The sequence below is a fragment of the Choloepus didactylus genome, chromosome X (assembly GCF_015220235.1).
Source record: "Choloepus didactylus isolate mChoDid1 chromosome X, mChoDid1.pri, whole genome shotgun sequence".
Lineage (NCBI taxonomy): Eukaryota > Metazoa > Chordata > Mammalia > Pilosa > Megalonychidae > Choloepus > Choloepus didactylus.
In genome coordinates, this window is record NC_051334.1 from 32855182 (window position 1) to 32879716 (window position 24535).

The following is a 24535-nucleotide window of genomic DNA, read 5'->3' on the forward strand; positions in this document are numbered from 1 at the left end:
TCTTTGTCTTTGTCTTTATGTCCAATAGGAGTCTAACAGAATGCCTACTGCATAGTTCTACCTATTAAATGAGAATATAAATAAATGGACCAAGACATTCTCTGCAATTTTAATGGACACAGTTGACATAATATAGCTAAACCGCCAAAAAGTGAGAGGTTTTACATATTTGTTTGGGCCATTAGATAGCCTTAAGGTAAAATGACTCTTTGGAACAACATTTGGAGATCTTGTGTGAATGTTCTGTCCAGAAAGCTCAAAAATTCTTTAAGAAGCTCTATGGCAAAGTCTCATCAAAGAAACTTTAAAACCCTAAGGCCAACAAAATATTAGAATATTTTAACTCTAGCCTTGCAGAACCATCTATGAATTGGTTAACCTTAAAAATTACTACATGTTTTGTTGTATGAAGGATGGAGGGCCGGTAGACCCCATTGTACCACAGAGGTTTATTAGTGGTAATGCTACTTATCTATTCTTACTGGTTAAAGCATTCCCATGTCTGCTATTGTACAAGGACTCAGCATTCAAATAATCCCCATATTTACCAAATATAAATAAATTGAAGGAAAATAAGTTAACAAAGAAGAACAAACTGAACATCAACAAAATGAAGGCTGAATTTATTAAGGCAAGTGGCCAAGCCAAGTCAGTATGAGAGGGCATGGCTACAGGGAATGAAAGAGTTTCTGGTATATCACAAGCTCTAAATCCCATACCAAATGCATTTCCCCATAATACTTGCAGGGGTTTGGTTTTTCAGACTCTTCAGTCAAAACCAGACTTCTATAATAATATAGTCAAGAGTTACAATCAGGAAAGGATTGCTTGAGAATATTTTTCTCTATATTACATCTCCTTTTTATAGTTTTCTATATCATTTGTAAATATTTTTTATGTCTTCCATTTACATGCCCCTTAATGATATTACCTACCTAGCCTCATCACCAGTAAAATCACATTAATGGAAAACTGAATTAGTATATTATATACATGTTGAAAACAAATATGGAATGGGACCCAGTAATAACCCTACTACTAAAAATAATGTATGTCAGCTGCACCTTCCGACAAAAGACATTGGTTAGTACAAAAAACGAAAGCCTCTACAGTAATAACTTTTTCTGGAAAGGGGATTTAAGCCATTTCCTCACAAATCCCAATCAAGTATTCTCTCATGTGTGCCAACACTTCGGTGAAGATGGCAAATAGATAAAATTCAGCACTTCAAAAAAATCAGATGTGGGAAAATACAATTTAAAGGGATACTTACTGGCTACAATAATAAAGAATGTTAAGGACCACAACTTCACCTAAAAACAAGTGTGTGTTCCTGCAGTATAAAAGAAGGTTTAGTGTAAGTGTAGCTCCTTCTCCTTTCTCTTGAGGGACTCTTCAACTTAGGGCAGTCACATTGGCTACCTTCTTTTCAGCCTGTCTAAATGATTACTATGATCAGGTGTTCACTCTGGAATAATGCTTATTTTCAACTAAAAACTAAAACACAAACATTACAATTCACTTAAAGGGAAAGGTATATGACATGATTTGTTCGTCAAGTAAGACTAACACAAAATCAGTAAATATAAAGGTGACCATAGTCACTAATTCTTACTTTAACCATTTTATTCTTCCCTATTTTATTAGCATAATTTGTATAATTGGTATATGAGGTAATAAAACTGGTAAAACAAAACACTGAAAACCACAAATGAGGGAGAAAACATTACAGAAAGTTGTATACAGTAGCAAGAATTGAAAAGGAATTTTTAAGGTGCATGTACTTCTAGTATATTTCTCAGAATGTACTTAACCTCACTTGGACAGACAATATGGTACAGAGGAAAATTAGAGACCAAAGAATTCTGCCAATTGCTACTGTGATATTTTGGCCCCTTCAAGTAATCCTGATATCTTCGGTTTCTCTAGACATAAAAAAAAGGAATATTGTCAGCTATGCTATCGGCTTTCTGTGATGATTAGAGATTATTTTGTCTATAGTGTACCAAGTGATACAGATTTTTCTGGGATACACTTAATTGGAAATATATAGTTGATTCAGTCAATAATGGCTGACATTACGGTCATAATTATAAGGATTTATTGCCTGTATGAAGAGGCCTTTGCCCATCATCTGTCTTTCCTTGCTTCATTCGGCATGGTGATTCCGACCCCCTACAAAAGACACCTTTTTGTTGAGGAGCCAACACATAAAGAGAAGTTTGTCACCTCTGTGGCTCTCCTATCTTATAACCCCCTCTCAAGCCTTGCTTTGTAGACAAACAGGATACATTCAAGTAATCCTGCCTGGCTTTGTCACCAATCTGTCCTTCTTTATTGACTTCCAGGGGTAGGTAAACGTTTTGTGGGGCCTGAAATTTACCAAGTTTTGGTTGCCTTGTTTAAAAAATTCTGTGTAAAATTTTGAACGCAAGATTAATTAAAGACAAAATGTTTATTCATACAATGAAAGAAAATCACAACAAACATGAAAAAACTGGCAAATCAAAAAAAAAACTGTTTTTATTCACTGCTTTACACACATCTTTAGCACTCTTTCCTATGTTTTCTGGTTATATATTCTGATCTCCTTCTCATATGACAAGGATTTTGTATCCTTTTCTAGAGATAACAGCATGAGCATTCAGTTGTTCCTCCAGAGGGTATAAAACATGATTTTTCAGCTTCACAAATCATCTTGGTAATACTTAAATGTTTAAAATTTTTGTCAAATTTGGAAATGTCTCTTTTATAGGAACTGTAAGATTTCACGAATTTCAAGTTTTCTTGTTCTTTGAGTGATACTAAATATCCTTTCATTTGATGATGTTCATTAACTAACTCATTGGTAGTATCTCACTGTGGTGGCATATTATAATCCTATGTTATCTTTGTCAGCATATCAGCAGTTCCAATCAAACCAGCAAAAAACTCAACTATATTTTAATATAAATCATGTAATTCACTCCTCTTCATTAGTTGGTTCAAAGTGCTTAGTCGTTACTTCAAATAGAGATTTCTCTCTTCCTGTTAATAAATTACTGTTTTGATTTATGATCTGAATTCATTACTTCTTGTTATTTTTTTTAGATTTCTCCATTTCTAATATCAATTCTATTTTCTTTGATTTCATTGCTGTATATTGCTTTTTTAATATTCCATCAGATATTTACTCGACTATTTCATTTCTTTAATAAATAAATTTGAAGTTGAAAAAATGAAATGCACATGAAATATTCCAAATCAGGAACCTATTTTTTCAACATTGATTTTTTCAAAACATCTTTTCAATTTGGAGGTAAAATGGCATATTTGCAACTGTACTACTCCGTGGCCACATCCCAAATATAAGCATCTCTTTCCAATATGATTGGAATTGTACATATGTGTAGGAGGATTCAGAATGAAAAGGGATGGTGATCTTAATAATATGTTAAAAAACTTACTTTTGCAAAAGCATTTGAACAAAGGAATACTTTGCAAGGAACCTTCTAGGTCTTGACACTTAAGCTTGATTACTTAGCTTCATGGTAACCTCACCTCTTTTGCCACCTCTAAGCCTTTAAATATGCATACATATCTCACACAAAAACATCTTAAGCCTTACCTCACCCCGTCTCTTCACAGCCAAACATTTCTAAACAATACAATACAATTTGTCATCTGATCCTGATGCTATATATTAAACTAATACTGTAATGTTAACAAAGATCTCCTACTTAGAAAATACAATGTACTCCTTTTACTTCTCATATTATGTGACAACACTTTAGCATTTGCTATTTTAGACCAATATTCTCTTCTTCTTAAAATACTATCCTCTAGTTTTATTTACTTCCCTGTTGCCTTATTATTACCATTTTCATCATTGTTACTTGCTTCCTTTAATTGACTTTTCATCTATTTTTTTTCTTTTTGCATATCAATATCTCTGAGGACCTTTTGCATTCCTCACTCAAAGACTGCACCTGGTAGATTTCATCCACATCCATTGTTTTAAGTACCACCTATATTTTATGAAACTCCAAATTATACTTCTGCAACCACCCAAAACCTATTAGCTACCCTTTAATTCCTCCACAGCTTCTTTTCCTTTTGAGCTTGTTTTGCAAGCTAATATAACCCGAACATGCACAGAAACCCAAACTGGCATCCTTAGATGACCTCTGACACCCCAGGCAAATCCAATATGAGAGGCCCTACAACAAGGAAAATATGGTAGAAAGTCTGCCTTACCATATATGGGCAAATCTATGCCTAGCCAATCAAACCACGCCAATGCCCACCTACCACACCCATAAAATCTCCATTAGCCCTGAAGTTGAGAAGATAGATTTGAGTCTTGCCCCGATTCCTTGCTGATTGGCCTCATAATAAAGCTCTTTCTTTACTCAAAATCCCAATGTCATAGAATTGCCTCCTGTGCATGTCAAGCAGTGAGCCCTTGCTCAGTAACACATCTTCATAACCATGAAGGGACTTAGGTCCCAGGACTGCATGTCTAAGGCCCTGTAGCCCCAGTGGGTCACAAACCCTCTTTGCTGACCCTAAGTGATCACTTAGACCAGTTTAGTCTAGAGACTCAACGAGCGATGCCTGCTACGCCCTGACCCAGCACATCAAACCCTTTGGTGCTACGCTTAATTTTGAGTAAAGAAAGGGCTCTGGCAACAGACATCTTTTGGGTGAGTAACCTCACATGAGCGCCTATTCTCCTTTGTCAAATATGTGCCCAATAGGATTGTGGGATTGAGTCCTACCTTTTCATGTAAGGTCTGCTTTTGGGGGTTAGAGTCCCCCTATTAAGAAGTAGAAAAGACCCTTTATGGGGTTTGAGAGATTTAAGAATTACCTCCCTGTCTTCTTACCGGTGAACATGACAATAAAGCTATTTCTTTTCTTAAAATCCCCATGTCATAGAATTAGCTCCTGTGCAAAGGGAGCCTTTGCTCAATAACACTTCTGCCCAAACATTTAGCTCCAGCCAATTCTCCTCAGGCATTCAAAATTCAGAATATTCCAAAATGAGTTTCATCTCCCTTAAACTGCCTCTTTCTTGTGTATTTTGGATCTCAGTGAACTATACCATCATTTTAAGAATTGTGTTTAAATATGGAGATCATTTATTGTCTTATCTTTCTTCTTCAGCTATAATTATATCTTCGGGGGATCCAAAATACAACAGGTCTCTATTCAAACATAATGATCCTTTTCTTCTGCTCAGCTGCAAAGACAATACATATAAAAATTCATATTGGGACCCATTTTTCTCTTCTTGTAAATGTACATTAACATTTACTTTTATGGGTTTCAACCAAAATCTGACTATTATTATTTTTAAGCAAAAAGATACTTGCTAAAAACAAGTAAGCTTCCCATCATCAACATCTAGCTCTGAGACTGTAGTTATGGGCCTCCCCCAAATGCATCCTGCTCCTTCATGGCTGCAATCATCTCAGGCCTTAAAGGACCTCTGAGTGGAGCCAGGAAAAGAACGAGAGGTCAGTGCCCTATGTATAGCACACAGAGGTCAAATCTCTAGCTCAAGTATTGATTTGCTCAATTTGTGGCCATCAGGGATCTTGGAAAGGGGGTTCACAGAAAGTGGCCACTATACTTAATATCCAATTTGAGAATAATATATCACTGCTTCATCAATTGTTGTCAAATAACTATTGACTTGAATGCTTTCATTGGTTGCAGATGTAGCTGCTTTCCGTTTTAACACAAGCAGATCACAGGAACATAAATTCTTGTTGAGAAATTTCTCAGGAAACAAAACATCTTGCCCTTTAACATCTGCTATGATAATTTTCTAATCCCTCTTATGTTTGGAACCAGGGCTATATCCTTAGTCATACATACTAATGCAGAAAGCAAGATTGATGTGCCATCCTGGTAATTTAGGATTACAAACACCAAAACTATATGTGTGGTGGGGTGCATTATGCATTAAGTAGCAGGTGAATGAGACAGGCATAGAGACAGGGAGAAATACAGAAAAAGGAAGTGAAAGAAACAGTAACTAAATAACGAGGTGAAAGAGAAAGGGAGAGAGGAAGGTTTCAGACTGGGCTTTCTTAGACTACTATATAATTCAACATTGCAATCACCTCTAACTCTTCGAAACACCTTTCAAAACATTTCTCTCTTTTGTACACCATCTGCCACTGCCTTAAATTGAGGTTTCCACTATTATTTTGCTTTGACAGAAAAATCTAGTACCAAATGTCCTTGCTTCAGGTCTTTTCTCTCACTTGAATCAATCTATAACATTGCCATAAACTTGAGCCTTATAAAATCAAGATGTATTTTTATTTCTTCCTTTTAAAAATTATTCAATAAATCATGACCTACTTAGAAATAAAAAAAAAAGAAATAAAAATTCTAAGACCTTTCATGCCCTGGTTCTTACATGGGCATTAATCAATGGAATGCATATGAGATGGGTGGGGTACAGGTGTGAAAGTTTTATTTGGTGCTAGATATAGAAGGTGGTATAATAAAACTCTTAGGAAAGCATGAGTGTATGGTTGAATATCTTAATAATTTGGAGAAAAGCATCAGAAATAATTAAAATAGGTTATTTAATTTTCTACCAGCAGAAGAAATTTTATCTATACAATGTAAGGCAGGAAATTTGCTAAAATAAAATAAAAAAAATATCATGTGAAAAAAGTAAGGGGTAGAAATAAATACAAATTTAACAAAAGGTAAGCTGAAATTCATTTTAAATGGTTAGTATGCCTTGGTTCTGAAACACTATAAAGACAATTTTAAAAGTATAGGCTTACTTTACTCATAAACACAGAAAAAATATCTTACTTAACTGAATCCAATGATAAAATTGAAGAAATATAATTTCAAATCCAGATTTTCTCAGGAATGCGTAAGAAAATCTATATACTTGCAACATGAAAACTATAAATATAATTCAACATATTAGAGACTAAAGAAGAAATAGCAATACTATCCCAATAGAAAAAAAATCTAATAATTTGGATCAAGGAGAACTTGCTTAATCTGATGGTTACATACTAAAAACTTCTAGAAGAAACATAGTTCTGAAGCGGGGCAAGATGGAGGCTTTGGGAGGTGTGGAATTTAGTTAGTCCTCTGGAACAACTAGCATATAGCCAAGAACAACTAGTACATTTTCTGGAACTATTGAGGGCCATCTATGACTGAACAAACATCGTACACTTGTCTGGAATGGGTGGAATGGCTGAGATCATAGCACAAACTGTAAGTAAAGCTCCCCAAACTGTGGAGCTGGTGCTCCTCCCCCACGGGCATAGCAGGCTGAGCTAAAACTCATCCCTGTGGGAGAAAGAAGTCTACTAAGAGAAAGGGAAGGTAGCTCAACCAAACTCCAACTGAGGTTTTCGTTAACGAATCTGGACTACTGAATACAAGCTAGGAGCACAGATAAACCCAGAGCAAGCAGGAAAGGAACCTGGAGGTTTCTCCTGGCAGAGAGGAGGCAGGGCTGATGGAAAAAAGATACATACATAAATAAAAACAGAGGCTTTTAAAATCACCTGAGCTCAGAATACTGAAAAAGGGCTGTGTCCCAAGAAAAGGGGCACACAGAACTGGGCATCAACTCTGGCTCTTGACTGAGAACTGGGGGTCTGGGGACTGGCTCTGGAAAGGGAATTTCTTTCTCTTTCCCTTTTCTTACCCTCTCATTCTAAGTAGCTCATTAGAGAAAGCATCAGCATTTTCAATTGTGAACCATAACACAGTCAAGGGTGGAGATAAGATTGTTAGAGTCAAAGGAAAAATTAAAGTATAGAAGATAATTTCCTAAAGGGCTTACCTACCCTAAGAAAAAGGGGAGGCAGGGCCCAGCTCAAGTGTCGACCCTCCCTCAGAGAACTCTGACCATAGGGCCTCGGAGGAAAAAAAAAAAACAGCTTAAGCTTGGCTCCTGACACTCTCAGCCCCTGGAAGGGGCAGGGTCTATTGAGAATTAAAGGCAACACTTCTTTATGCCAGTGGGGAGCAGTGGGCTGACAAGTGCCACCTGCTAAGCAGGAATGAAAAAGCACAGCATCTACAGGACTCACAGGAAAGTCTGACAACTTTCTGGGTCTCATCCTCAAGGAAACTTGATATGGATTACAACTTCTTCCTGAGACCTGGGCCTATCTGGTCTGGGGAAATCTGATTGGGGTAATAAAAGAAACCAGATGCCTAGACAACAAAAACTTATGATTCACACTAGAAAAATTCAGATACGACCCAGTCAAAGGAACAAACTTACACTTCAAATGATATACAAGAGTTGAAACAACTAATTAAAGATCTTCAAACTAATATGCTGAATCAATTCAAGAATCAAATAAATGAGTTGAGGGAAGATACGGCAAAAGAGATGAAGGACATAAAGAAGACACTGGCTGAACATAATGAAGAACTCAAAAGTTTGAAAAAACAATTGGCAGAACTTATGAGAATGAAAGGCACAATACAAGAGATGAAAATCACAATGGAGATAATACAAAAGCAGATTTGAAGAGGCAGAAGAAAGGATTCATGAACTGGAGGACAGGACATCTGAAATCCTACACACAAAAGAACAGATAGGGAAAAGAATGGAAAAATATGATCAATGTCCCCAGGAACTGAAGGACAAAATGAAAAGCAACAATATACGTGTCATCAGTGTCCCAGAAGGAGAAGAGAAGGGAAAAGGGGCAGCAGCAATAATAGAAGAAATAATCAATGACTATTTCCCATCTCTTATGAAAGACATAAAATTACAGATCCAAGAAGTGCAGCATACCCCAAACAGAATAGATCCAAATAGGCCTATGCCAAGACAATTAATAATCAGATTATCAAATGTCAAAGATAAAGGGAAAATTCTGAAAGCAGCAAAAGAAAAGTGATCCATCACATACAAAGGAAGCTTGATAAGACTATGTGCAGATTTCTCGGCAGAAACCATGTAGGCAAGAAGGAAGTGGGGTGATATATTTAAGATACTGAAAGAGAAAAACCACCAACCAAGAATCCTATATCTGGAAAAACTGTCCTTCAAATATGAGGGAGAGTTTAAAATATATTTTCAGACAAACAGCCACTGAGTTTGTGAATAAGAGATCTGCTCTAAAAGAAATAGTGAAGGGACCAATACAAGCAGGTAAGAAAAGACAGAAGAGAGAGGTTTGGAGAAAGGAGTAGAAATGAAGACCATCAGTGAGAGTAAAAAGAGAGAGGGGGAAAATAAAATAAAATATGACATAAAATTCCAAAATTCAAAATAGTATACAGTAGAGTAGACATTACACTGAGTGAAATTAGCCAGAAGCAAAAGGACAGGTACTGTATGGACTCACTAATATCAACTAACATTGATGAGCAAAATTTGAGATGTAAAGTTGGGAACACAGGTTATCAGGAGATAGAAAGAGGTTAGAAATTGGGCATTTGATGTTGAAGCAGTACATAAGGATAAAAAGGATTGACTATAGATCTAGAAATGGGTAGCATAATAATGTGCGATTGCAACACAATGTTGTAAATACTCTGAACAAAGATGAGTGTGAGTACAGTAGAAAGAGGAAGGCTAGGGACATGTATTACACCAGAAGGAAAGATAGAAGATACACACAGGGATTGTATAACTTAGTGAAGCCTAGAGTGGTCAATGATGGTGATTAAATGCACAAATATAAATGTCTTTTCAAAAGAGGGAGAAAAAATGAATGGCAACATTGCAGGGTGTTGAAAATTGGATGGTACAAGGGAAAAAATACAATCAATGCAAACTAGAGTCTATAGTTAATGGTAATATTGTAAGGTGCTTCCATTAATTTTAACAAAGGCAATATACCAAAGCTAAATGTCTATTAGAGGGGGTTATAAGGGAGTGATATGGGACTCTTGGTGGTGGTGTGGTTGTCTGACCTTTTCATTGTATTTTACTTTATTTTTTATTTTCTTCTATCTTTTATATTTTTATTCTTCATTTTTTTCTCCTTTTCCTCTTTCTTTTTGGAAGAAATGGAAATGTCCTCATATGGTTTGTGGAGGTGAATGCATAACTATGTGACTATACTGGGAATCACTGATTGTTTACTTAGAATGGATTGTATGATGTGTGAATAAAACTGTTTAAAAAATAAACAGAGGGATACAAGTGCTGGAGAAAATGTGGAGAGAAGGATGTACCTATTCCCTGTTGGTAGGGAAGTAGAATAGTGCAGCCCATCTGGAGGGCAGTGTGGTGGTTCCACAGGATGCTAACTACTGGGTTGCCACATATATTGGGTATACACTTGGAAGAACTGAGAGTAGGGACATGAATGGACATTGTACACTGGTGTTTATGGCAGCAGTATTCATGATTCATAACAGATGGAGGTGACTGAATGGTATATCAACTGATAAATGGAATGGTGAACTGTGGTATATACATTCAATGGAATACTTAGCAGTGGCAAGAAGAAATGCAGTTGTGAGATATGCAACTAGATGAACGGACCTTGAGGACAGTATGTTGAGTGAAGTAAGCCAGATTCAAAAAGATAAATATTATAACACTCACTAATATGGACTAAGTATAATTGCAAACTCTAAGAATTGAATCTGAGAGCATAGGTTATCAGGGGAAGGCATATGGTAAAGGTTCCTAGATTGTAAGCTCTTAGAGTAGCCACAGCTATTCATGAGTTATAATGGTTATTTCTAAATTCTGAGATAAGCTGTTTCTCTATAACCTGGTCAGTCCTTGGAACTCCGGGTATCTGTGTAACACCTGAGACTCAGAGCCAGAGTTCAGCAGCTATGAATATCAGCATTACCCCATACAGCAAATGTTAAAGAAGCTGAAAAAGAGATCAGACTATAATTAGAGATATGAACAAAATGGACTTGATTAGGACCAAGGTAAACCAGATTAAAGGGAAGAAGATGATATTGGCTGTGTTTTAAAACTTCTACATCTGTGCGAGACGAAAGGAAGATATGTTTATTTGGTGGAAAAGCTATATTTTCTGTAGCATGCGATATAATTCAACTTGTATGGTCAGTTTATTCCAACACCATAATTACATGGAACCTTGAGCAGAGTGTGAGATCTAGTTGGTTTGTACAGTTTAGCATGAAGCCCCAATACATCTCAGAGTGATTTGGGCAGAGAATAAAAATGTATTTGCAAGCCCCCTTGAGGCACTTGGGAAAAATTGGAAATGTTCAGCTTCCTCACCTGGGGAATTCCTGATATTCTCGCAAGCACTGGGGACTACCATTATTACTGCAAAGGAGAGGCTAAGCCTACTTATAATTGTGGCTAAGAGTCATCCCCAGAGAACCTCTTTTGTTGCTCAGATGTGGTCTCTCTGTCTAAGCCAACACTGAAGATAAACTCATTACCCTCCCCCCTATGTGGGATATGACTCTCAGGGGTGTAAATCTCCCTAGCAACCAGGGAAATGACTCCTGGGGATGAGCCTGGACCTGGCATCATGGGATGGAGAAAGCCTTCTTGACCAAAAGGGGGAAGAGAAAGGAAACAAAATAAAGTTTCAGTGGCTGAGTGACTTCAAATGGAGCCGAGCGGTCATTCTGGAGATTATTCTTATGTATTTTATAGATATCCCTTTTTAGTTATTAGTTTATTAGAAGAGCTAGAAGGAAATACCTGAAACTGCTGAACTGTAATCCAGTATCCTTGATTCTTGGAGATGATTGTCTAACTATATAGCTTATATGGTGTGACTGTGTGATTGTGAAAACATTGTGGCTCATACTCCCTTTATCCAGTATATGGACAAATGAGTAGAAAAAATGGGGACAAAAAATAAATGAATAATATGGGGGGGAGTAGGAGATGTTTTGAGTGTTCTTTCATACTTTTATTTTTATTCTTATTTTCATTTTTATTTCTTGGAGTAAAGAAAATGCTCAAGAAACTGATGTTGTGATAAATACACAACTATAAGTTCACACTGTGAACAACTGATTTACACTTTGGATGATTGTATGGTATGTGAATATATCTCAATAAAATTGAATTACAAGAAAACATCTAGCAAGACTCATGCTTAATAAACTTTAGATTCTTTCTCTTTAAGTCAGGAACAAGTCAAGGATAATTTCTATCATCATTATTCTTTAACATAGTACGTTGGTTTGAAGCTGCATGTATTCCAGAAAAGCATGTTCTTAAATCTAATCGATTCCTTTGAGTGTAAACCCCTTGTAAGTAGTATCTTTTGGTGAGGCTACTTCAGTTAAGGTGTGGCTCACCTCATTCAAGATGGGACTTAATCCTATTACTGGAGTCCTTTATAGACAGATGAATAAACAGAGAGAAAGAAACCCATGGAATGAAGAAGCTGAAAGCAACACAATGCGAAAGAGAAGAGAGAGATCAATGGATACCGTCATGTGCCTTGCTATGTGGCAGAGGAGCCAAGGATCTCCGGCAGCCTATCTTCAGTTTGTTGATTCCTTGATTAGGACAGTCTCATGGCATCAAAACTGGAAGCTAACCAATCCACGTTGCTTTAAGTGAACATATTTCATGGTATCTGCTTTAAGCAGCCTTGGAAACTAAAATGCATAGTACTTACGTTCCTAACCTCTGATATAAGATACAAAAAAAAAAGAATAGAAATGTAAGGATTTGAAGGTAAGGATCTGTGATCCTTGTGTAAGTTACAATCATGTACATAGAAAACTGCAAAAGATACAGACAAGAAACCAGCATTACTAAGAGAGCTCAGTGAAGCTGCTATATGTATAATCAATTCAAAAAAATTAATAATCCTCTACATTAGTAAAACCAAATAAAGTATAAAAGAAAATAGGATACCACTTACAAAAGCAACAATCTATAAATAATCTAGAATTTTACTTAGTACACAGTATGATACTGGCACAGGAACAGGTAAAATACTAATGAAACAAAAGAGAAAGCTCCAAGGGATGCCTGGGAAAAGAATAGACTGGACTCTATATACTACTTTTGCAACTTCTGTGAGTGTATAAATATTTCAAATAGAAAGTGTTTCTTTAAAGAAATAAAGACCAAAGACAGATCCATGTATCTAAGGCTAGTCAATTTATTATATACATGACACTACAAATCAACTGGCAAGAGAATGGATGGTTTAGTAGATATTGTTAGAGAAATTAATCCTTAGTTGGTAACAAATGTGGTTTTTTTTTATTTCAAACTTTAAGTAATTGCAGATACCAAATAGGATAAAGACAAAAAAAGTAAAGACAATGCTATTATACTAGAAAATCTATATGCTAAAAAATAGAGAGCTTCAAGAGAGAAGTATTTATGAAAAGAATGGCATTGGTAATTTAGCAGATTAAATCCAAAGAAAACTTATATAATGAAACTTTTTACACAGCTTCTCCATGGTATTGTAAGAACATATGTGAGGTTAGAAAATATTTATCCAGAAATTTGAAGAAAACCAGTTGTTAAAGTGGAGCTATTATTAACTTAAGGGAAAATTAAATTTTGACAATAAGGAATAAAATCATCATAAACAACTTGGCACAACAGGGAAAATAATCATATAATAATGATAAACTACTGGATATGGATTTAACTCTTTAGTGTCATGTAATTAAATAGGGAAGATGGACAGAGAGAAGGTGGTGGGTAAAAGATAGATGAAATCCTCATATACAATTACCGGAAATCAAGAAAAATATGTAAAAGAAATGATCAAGAGCAACTAGCATACTTTTTAAAAAAAATTTAACAATGTAGATGTAACTACCTAAAAAAACAAAATTAAAGGAAACAAATGATTGCCTCTGGGAAGTAGAATGGAGGGAAAAGGAGGAGAAGCAGCAGACGGGGAAAAATAACTATTTGTCAAATGCCTTTTCATCACTATTTAACATTACAAACTAAAACACAAATATAATTTATTGTACACTTACTAAGTGTCAGGAAACATTCTAAGTACTTTACATGCATTAATGCATTTGATACTCACAGCAAAGCAATGAATCATGTACTAACCATTGTCACCATTTAACAGGTGAGAAAAGTAAACCATATATATACAATTGAATTGACTCACCTCAAGTCATGAAGTATTGGTTACTGGTTGAAAGCATAGAAGTATATGTGGTCAGACTCCAGATACTTTATTACAAAGAGTTATATTATGCTAAGATAAAAACATAAATTTAATTTTATAAGATACACTTAGAAGAGGAACTGAGATGGAGAGAAAATAGGGCAATAGCTAGAGTGGGATATAAGAAAATGTTTCTTTATTTTGTCAGAGAGCTTATTTTATAGTGGTAAGAATGACTTGGGATGGGAGGTTGGGAAAGGAAAGAGAGAGAGAGACTGAGATTGATTGAACCAGACCAAAGGTAGAGGAGAATAGACACATCACTGTGAGTAGATAATATGCATGCAGACAGATGGGTAGATGTGTCACCAGGCTGCCGTGAGAAGCTCAAGCTAAATAGAGACTCCACGAGTAGGTGTTCTTGTTGACAGCCATAGTGGAGTTTTCAGCTGATGGACAGCATCAACATCACAAATGTGTAGTAACCATCTTGGACATTCTGCCTTGTCTAGTCTTCCTATGTTTCTAGCCCTAACCCCTACATTTTTTCCATTCTTTTTTATTAAATTGCTAAATGATTCCCCTACTACCCCATCTCCCTTCAAAATTAGAAACAAATTAGATACCACAGAGGGGGACAGATATTTGGATGATAAAAGACATACATCAAGTTTCAGATTCTAATCCATTTTTACGATTCACTCATAAAACTCTGCAAGCTGGTCTAACGGTGGAAAGACTGATGCTGTCAAATGCCAAACGGTACAATTAAGGGATGTTCAGCCATCCTCCCTGAGTCTCATCTATCTTCTTCTGGCACCAAAAGGCAGTGGGGTCTTTCCTGGCAACAGTGCAGGTGTCTTGCTACCTTCTGGGGTCAGCTAACAGATCTGCTGAGCCAGGTGTCAAGAACCAGTGAATCAGCAAAGAAAAGCAGTTAAGGCCAAAGGCAGTTAAGCAGCCACAGGGTACAGAAGGATGTCTCATACACTATCAGCCAGGGAAGGAGAGCCAAGAAAAATCCAATATTCAAGACAGAACATCCAGTTGCATCATCTTTTATGGTGTTGCTTCTTCTGGTATTTCATTTTTTAAAAGAATGGTTTTATTCAGATATAATTAATAAACCATAAAATTCACCCACTTTAAAGTGTTCAATTCAGTGGTTCTGCAACCATCATCACAATCAAATTTTACAACGTTTTCATTACCCCAAAAGAAACCCTGGACCCATTGGCAGTCACTCCCCATTCCTCCCTCTACTCCCAGGTTTAGGAAATCACTAATATACTTTCTGTTGCTATACCTTTACCTCTTCTGGGCATTTCCTATCAATGGGGACATACAACATGTGGTCCTGTAACTAGCTTCTCTCCCTAAGCATGATGTTTTCGTGATTCATCTATACTGGAGTAGATATCGGTACTTCATTACTATTTTACTGCCAAATAACATTCCATTGTTTGGATATAACACATTTTGTTTATCCATTCATTAGTTGATAGATACTGTGTTGTTTCCACATTTGGGTTAGTATGAATGCTGCTTCTATAAACATTCATGTACAAGTTCTTTTTTTTGTGGACAAGTTTTCATTTCTCCTGGCTATATACCTAGGAGTGGGATTGCTGAGATATATGGTAACTACATGATTAACATTTTGAGGAACTGTCTAACTGTTTTCCAAAGCAGCTTAACCATTTTTGCATTCCCACAAATGACTTGTTTAGGGGTTCTGATATCTCCTCATCTTCACCAACACCTGTCCTTCATTTTTATTATAACTTTCCTAGTAGGTGGTGTGAAGAGGTTTCTCATGTTTTACATTGCATTTCCCTCAATAATCATGATTTTGAACATTATTTCAAATGCTCATGGCAATTTGTGTATCCTCTTTGGGGAAAAATCTCTTCATATATTTTGTCCACTTTTCAGTTGGATTACTGTCTTTTTTCTGTTGAGTTGTTTCTGTTGAGTTGTAAGATTTCTTTACATATTCTGTATACAAATCCCTTATCAGAAAAATGATTTGCAAATATTTTCTCCCACTCTGTAAAGATAATCTTTGAAGCAAAAAATTATTTTGATAAAGATTAATTTGTCTATTTTCTGTTTTGTTATTTTTGCTTTTAGTATCATATCTAAGAAACCATTGTCTCACCCAAGGCCACAAATATTTTCTGTTATGTTTTCTTCTGAGTTTTATAGTTTTGTCTCTTACTTTGGTCTATGATACTTTTAGAGTTAATTTCTGCATAAACTTTGGGGTATGTGTTTTGGTTTCATAAAGCTGCTGGAATGCAATATACCAGAAATGGATTCACTTTTACAATGGGGGGTTATTAGTTCATAAATTTACAGTTATAAGGCCATGAAAATGTCCCAAATAAGGCATCAACAGGACAATACATTCTCTGAAGAAAGGGCAATGGCATCTGGGGTTCCTGTTACATGGGAGGGCACATGGCTGGTTCTGCTGATTTCTCTCCCGGATTTAGCTTCTGGTTTCAGTATCTTTCTCCAAAATATCTTTGGGCTTCTGTCTCAGCTTCTCAGCTTCTCCTGTGGGTCCTTCTTGCTTATCCCAGGGACAAACTCTGGATTACATCTCTTAGCAATCTCAAAAATGTCTCTGCCTTTTATCCTCTCATTTAGGACTCCAGCAAGGAGATTAAGACCCACCTTGAATGGCTGATGTCACATCTCCATGGAAACAACCTAATCAAATGTTCCACCCATGATAGGTCTGCCCCCACAAGATTGGATTAAAAGAACATAGGCTTTTCTGGGGTACATAATAGATTCAAACCAGCACAGTAGGGTTCTAACGTCATCATTTTCAATGTGGATATCCAAATGTCTCAGCAGTATTCTTTAACAAGAAAATTCTTTCCCAATTAAATAGTCTTGGAACGTTTGTCAAAGTCTATTGACCAAAATGTAGGGGCTTATTTCTGGACATTCAATTCAATTCCAGTGGCATATAAGTCATATAAGTCTATATAGTGCCACATTCTCTGAATACCGTATCTTTTTAATAAGTTCTTTCTTAATAAATTGGGAGGTATAAGTTCTCCAAGTCTATGCCTTTTCAAGATTATTTTCATTACTCTGCATCCCATGCAAGGCCATATTAATTTTAGGATCAGCTTTTCAATTCCTGCAAAAAAGGAAGCAGGGACTTTGAGAGGGATTGCACTGAATCTGTAGATTACTTTGGGAAGTCATGTCATATTAAATATATTAAGTCTTATCTTAATCATATTAAGTCTCCCAATACAAGAACATGGCATGTTTTCCATTTATTTAGATAGTTTCTATTTCAACAATGTTTTGTAGGTTTTAGTGTAAGTTTTGCACTCCTTTTAAGTTTATTCCTAAGTATTTTATTATTTTTTGAGGATAATATTCTTGCTAATGTAAATAAATACAATTTTTTATATTAATCTTGTAAACTGCAATTTTGCTGAACTTATTTATTAGTTTTAAAAGATCTGTAGTGGACTCATTAGGGTTAACTATATACAATATCATGCCATCTGAAAACATAGTTTTACTTCTTCCATTCAAGTAAAGATGCATTTTGTTTCTTATGCCAAACCACCTTGGAATGAGTGGACATCTTGGTCCTGATAATAAGGGAAAAGCACTGACTCTTTAATCATCAAGTATGATGTTACCTGTTAGCGTTTCTTAGACAACCTCTACAAAGTTGAGGAAGTTCCCTTCTATTCCCAGGTTGTTTGGTGATTTTATCATGAAAAGGAGTTGAATATTTTCAAATGTTTTCCTGTTTCCACTGAGAATATCATGGATCATGTAGTTTTTCCCACTTGGTCATGAGGTTATGATGTATACAGCTTCCTTTTATATGTTGCTGGATTGGTTTGCTAGTACTTAGTCTAGGATTTTTGCTTCTATATTCATAAGGTGTATTGGCCTGTGTTTTTCTTGTGGTATCTTTGTCTGATTTTGGTATCGGGTAATGTCAGCCTAATGTACTGAGTAGGAAAAAGTATGCCGGTTTGGATGTATTATGTCCCCCCAAATGCCATGTTCCTTGATGTAATCTTGTGGGGGCAGACATATTAGTGTTGATTAGGTTGGAATCTTTGATTGAGTGTTTCCATGGAGATGTGACTCAATCAACTGTGGGCAGACCTTTGATTGGATAATTTCCATGGAGGTGTTACCCCACCCATTTTGGGTAGGTCTTAATTAAATCACTGGAGCCATATAGAAGAGCTGACAAACAGAAGGAAATCAGAGCAGCTGTGGGTGACATTTTGGAGAGAAGCTGAGAGAGACATTTTGGAGATGGCTGGTGAAAGCAGACTTATGCTAGCCAGAGAGTTTACTCTGGAAAAGCTAAGAGAGGACAAAACACCCCAAGAGCAACATTTTGAAGAATGCATAGGAACTGAGAGGAGAGCTGGAACACAACCCGGGATCAGCAGATTCCAGCCACATGCCTTCCCAGCTAACAGAGGTTTTTCTAACATTGGCCTTCCTTTGGTGAAGGTATATTCGTGTTGATGACTTAGTATGGAAATTTTCATGACCTTCATACTATAAATTTGTAACCTAATAAACCCCCTTTATAAAATCCAATCCGTTTCTGGTATTTTGCATAATGGCAGCCTTAGCAAACCAGAACAAGAAGTATTCCCACATCTTCTATCTTTTGAAAAAAGTTTACAAAAGATTAGTATTAATTGTTCTTTAAATGTTCAGTAGAATTTACCAGTGAAGCCATCTGGGCCTTTTCTTTTTGTGTAGGGTATTTAATTACTAATTCAATCTCTCCATTTGTTATAGGTTAATTCTTTTTTCCTGAGTTGGTGCCAATTGCCTGTGTCTTTCTAGCAATTTGTCTACTACATCCAAATATTGTATTTATTGGCATACAGTTGTTAGTATTATGCCATAATAAGTATTTTTATATTTGTAAGGTCAAGGGTGATGGTCCCTCTTTCATTCCTGATTTTAATAATCTTCATCTTCTCTCCTTTTTTCTTGGTCAGTCTAGAGAAAAGTTTGTCAATTTCATACATCTTTTCACAGAACAAATTTTGGAGGTGTTGATTTTTCTGCATTGTGTTTCCATTATATATTTCATTTATCAGTACTCTAATCTCTTTCTTCCTTCCTTCCACTTGCTTTGGATTTAATCTGCTCTTATTTTCCCAGTGTCTTAAGGAAGAAGGTTAGGTTATTGATTTGCTTTCTTTCTTCTTTTTTACTACAAATGTTTTTAGCTATAAATTGCTCTCTAAGCACTGTTTATTTGCATCCCATAAATTTTGGTATGCTGTGTTTTTGTCTTTGTTCACCTCAAAGTGTGTTTTTGTCTAGCTTACTTTGTGATTTCTTCTTTTACCCAGGTGGTAAGTCGAATTACGTATTTCTGTCCAGTTTACTTTGTGATTTCTTCCTTTACCCAGGTGGTAGATCGAATTATGTTCCCCAAGAGTATGTATGTTTTTACTCTTGACCTCCATTCCTGTGGGTAGAACTCATTGCAAATAGCATCTCCTGGAGATTTATTTTAGTTAAAGTGTGGTAAAATGAATTGAGCTAGAGTCTTAATCTGGGTTACTGAAGTCCTTTATAAGCAGAATGAATAGCAGACATAGAGAGAGTAAGTCATAGGGAGAAGCTAGACATCAACAGAACCCAGAAGAGAAATAAAAGAACATCTTCATGTGACTGGAAAGCCAAAGAACACAAGGATTGCTGATCCACCAGGAACACCATCCCTGACCAATGAGGCATCTAACCTCCTAGCTTCAGAAACCAAAAGCTAATAAATTCCTGGTACTAAGCCAACCCACTATGTGATATCCACTTCAGTAGCTTGAAAAACTAAGACAATCACCCCCCACCCCAGGCAGCAGGCAGCAGGCAATCTTTGGGCACAGTCTTCCAGACCAACAGGGATGAGTCTGATTTTAACTAGGCTCCTTTATCTCTTTCCTTGATCATCTGTTAAGTTCCCGGGCTAGTTTTCCACACCCAGATAATAGTCTTCACTAATTGCCAATTGCTCTAAGGTTTTCAACAATGTCCTCAGGCATAAATTGCTCCGCATTTAATTCCAGCCATTTGACCAGGGCAGGGAGCCTTTGAGACTTGCTCAAACCCTCTCCAAAAGAGATCTGTGTGCTATAGAGCCAGATGGGGTGGGAAGGATGGAAGATGGGAAACTTGTTTTTCACCAACTGCCCCACCAAGGTCTTCCCCATAGAGCAACAGCCATGTGTGTGCCGGGGGTGGGTGGGTGGGGATGGTGTCACTGGTTGCTACCACAATCCAGTACAGATCTTCCATGGCCAAAAGCCACAGAGTATGGCATCTGCTGATGTTCACCTAATCTACTTGAAATGCTTTTTCAATCATAGAAAGCTGGGAGAGATGGTCTCTGGAGCAGCTCTCCTGCAACGAGAGCTATATGGGACATGGATCTTTTCTGTTCACTAGCTTCCCTGCTCAAATCCATCCTACATAGCCAGAGCTGGGTTGGAGGACTGGGAGCTGCCCAGCTGTTACTAGCTACTCAAAATAGGGCTCCTCCAACACAAAGATGTGAAAATGGGATCTGCTAATATTCAGCGACTACTGAAACCACTCAGAATAGCTCTTCCACCCCAAGATGCTTGGGGATTGGAACTGCCACTTGGCCACCAAGTTCATGGCAACAGCAATTCTGTAAAGCAAACTTGCAGAGGTATAGTACAGTTTGCATGCCAAGGACTCTCACTGTTCTTACCCAGCTTCCATAGATTTTGTTTAATAAATGCTCCTCAATTTGTAGTAAGCCTTTTGCTCAGTCTCCAGAGACTGTGGATGATTGACTTTGCTAATCTTGACCAGCTTAATAGACACCTTTCCAAGTGAGAGTTTCCCGAGTTCTTCTCAGTACCTTTCCATACGTCTCATCACAATCATCAAGTACAACTGAATGAGTTACCCTTCTTAGAGGCAACCAAGAGAGTCTTGTCCACCCACAGAACTGTGACAAATAACAATAAATTGTTGTTTTATACTACTAATTCGAAGATGGTTTCTTATGCAGTAATGGATACCCAGAAAACATTGCCAGATTTACTTCTAAGTGTTCTCTATGGCCTATCTATGTTCACACATTTTTGGAAATGACATACAATATTCTATCACAACTAGGTTTCTTTGAACATCATTTCTAGGATAAAGAAAGTCAAGCCAAAATCTATTTATAATCTTGTTTTAAACAACACACTTGGGGTTGCCTTTGGGATAAATTAGATGAAATGTCAGGATTCCTCAGGGCAGCTATCATTCTTTACTCTCTGCCCATCTTGTCTCATCCATTACAACAAAGGGCACTGGGGTGATCCTTTTCCCTCAGGGGAAAAAAAAAAAAGAATAGGAAAGTCCGTCTTGATGATCCTTCTGGACAAGGATTTTATGGAATTATTTTATGTATCTCCCTTTTCTTTATTATATTCTATATTTCTTAAGACTGGCAAGCAGAAGTCCCTATCTGTAACTGCCCACTATTTTAAACAGGAACCCAATCTTTTTAACTTCTTATTAAATGTGAATGAGTTCCATCTTGCAGAAAACAATGTATGTATTCAGCTTGAATAACATAATTTTCCATCAATTTTGAATTTCTGCAGCTCTCAATATAAAATCAGGCAATCTAGAAACAAAAATACTCTTTAGAAAATCCCAAACTGGCAATACTTGTTCAAATTATTTAATGTCCTATGCATATATTTTCTACAAGGAAATTTCTAATATAGAGAGAGTATTTTGTGGTTTGTTCCAACTGTACATTTCTCCTTTGAAGTAAATCAAGAGCTGGCAGCTTGTGCTGTTAGGGAGTTTGCTAGCAGGTCAAGGAGTGATTTATCTATTATTTGAGTGGAGATCCTAGGCCATTATTTGGAGTGTGGTTTCCAGTTTCATGCCTCATTACTTTAATGATATAGCATTACTAATGAGAAAAAAACTATGCTTTGCAATATCTGTGCCAAAATGGTTATATCTGCGCATGGGTAAATAGCAGAAATTATTTACTTTAAAATGCGGATACAATATAAATTATTTATCTCTAACAATGCCAAAATATAATTATTATGAATTACCTAGAAAGAATTTGACAGTTTTCAGAATTCTCTTTGAAAACCACTATGAAAGACTTACTCAAACTGAGGAAGAAAAGCAGAATTCAATGTCAGTTAACATCAGAAACACTGAGCAAGGAGAAAAAATCTTATGTTAAAGACAGCATCCCTACTTGCTTAATAGCAAACCAAATGTCTCATTTTCCAGTTCTGCACTGTATTCATACTCAGATTTCATAACCTTAAGAATTATTATATAAATTAAAATCAATATATTAAAATATAAAAGGAAATATAATGTGTTATAAACGGTTTCCTTCCAAGAGAAATATGATTTCTTATAGTTTTTAGTAGCAACCTTGATTAGCATAAGTGTATAATTAGGTTAAGTAAATATCCTCAACTTTTCTACACAATCTCTGCCAGGTAGTACCATTTTTACAACTCATATTTCAGGGATTGATATTCTTCAGAAATCCCACATAATGTCAGGTGAGACTACCACATAATCTACCTCCGTAAATCCTCTGAATGTAGGACAGTCCCCTTGGAATATTTTCTTGAATATTTTCAACTGATTATAAACTTAATTAATTAGTTCTGAAACTTCAGTATTTCAGGCATTCCCTCAAGGTATACATAAAGTTTAATACTCATTTTTAAAATTAAAATATATTAAAAATAACCACAAAGTTGAAATATAAAACTGTGCTATTTTCTAAAAAAAATCCCTAAGAACTAAAAAACATCACCAAACACATACACAGAGTTTTCCCCCATTCAAATTTGTCACTTTGGTACTCTATATTCTACAATGTGTACTATGTAGCAAGCTACAAAGAGGTACATGTGTTTTATCTTCCCATATCAGGGATGCTCAAAGCCTGGAGTTTCTAAATATATGTATCCTTAAAGATATTCAATTATTTGATAATTTGATTTTCCACTGGGGAACTTTAAAACTTTATATTAAAACTATACGATGTGAAAAGTTGATCAAAATTTTGGCCTAGTTGGTATACATAGAAAACCGACCCTACTGCTTTAAAAGGTGTATAATCTAAATCATTGTTATATATGTTAAAATAAACAATGTGGTATAGAATAAATTGAAAATTGCATATGATATTTTTTAAGACAAAACACATAACTTCAGTGGAGTTTTATTCAAGTTTTATGCCCACTGTGTGACAGGATCTTAAAGTCCTAAAACAGTATGTTATGTTCACTTCTAAATACTATGAGAAAGAATATAGAAGTGAGCATAATAGTATAGTGAACATAATAGTTCAGTAGAACAGTGAACATAATAGAAGAGTGAACACAGAATTAGAATAGTGAACATAATAGAATAGTAAACATAATAGTATATGTTATGTTCACTTCTAAATTCTATGAGGTATACTGTGCAGAAAAAAAGTAGGAAAATCATTGACAGTTTTCAACTCTTTTGGTCTAATTCAAACATTTTAAAAAAGAATTTATCTTTATTTGCCTTCTGATTACTAACAGCCCCAAACATTCACCCATTAAGGATAGACTGTAACTGGAAAAGACAAAAATCAAAGATTACTGAAGAACACAAATGATGAAGTGAGGTGATATAAATAGTCAATGTAATTATATAGTAAAGAATATTTATCTTATATAGATCAAAATTATTCCAAAAATAGTTTCGGTAAAGGAATTCCAGAAATACTGAGTAATTGTCACATCAGTGAAAGAAATGCATAAAATTCTAAGGGACATATTTTGAAGGAGAATGTTTGAAACATTTATGCTGGACTGGTTTAAAATGATCCCTAATTTAATAATTTCACTTTGGTTATGATCAAGATGATATTATTATTGAATGTGGAGTATATATGCCTGTACTCTGTAAGATTCTAAGCCATCAGAGGTTTTTGACAAAGCTTCTATTTCACCCAAGCCAGTCCAATTAAACCTTTCTCTATATTCCCGGCTGTTTCTAAATATCATCTCTAGCTTCTACAGGTACCATCTCCTCTTTCCAGTTCATTGCACTCCACTTGGATACAACTTTATTTCCCTCATTCCAATATGCTAATGAGAGTCCCAGGTGTATTACATAATTTAATGTTAATTTTAAAGTAAGATAGGATAATTTTCACAGAAAGAAAATAAAAACAAAACATCACTCTTTCTAGAAATTCATCAGTCATTCCCACTCAGATAATTCCACAGTATTTAGTTCTCTAGGTATGTTCACAAATTAGGTGAGATTCATTAAGATAGTCTCCTCACAGATATTTCCTCACTGTTTCCAAGTTTCTTTGATCCCACAATATCTGGATTACTGTAGAAAGTCAACAACCTTATCACCTTTTATCAAAGCTT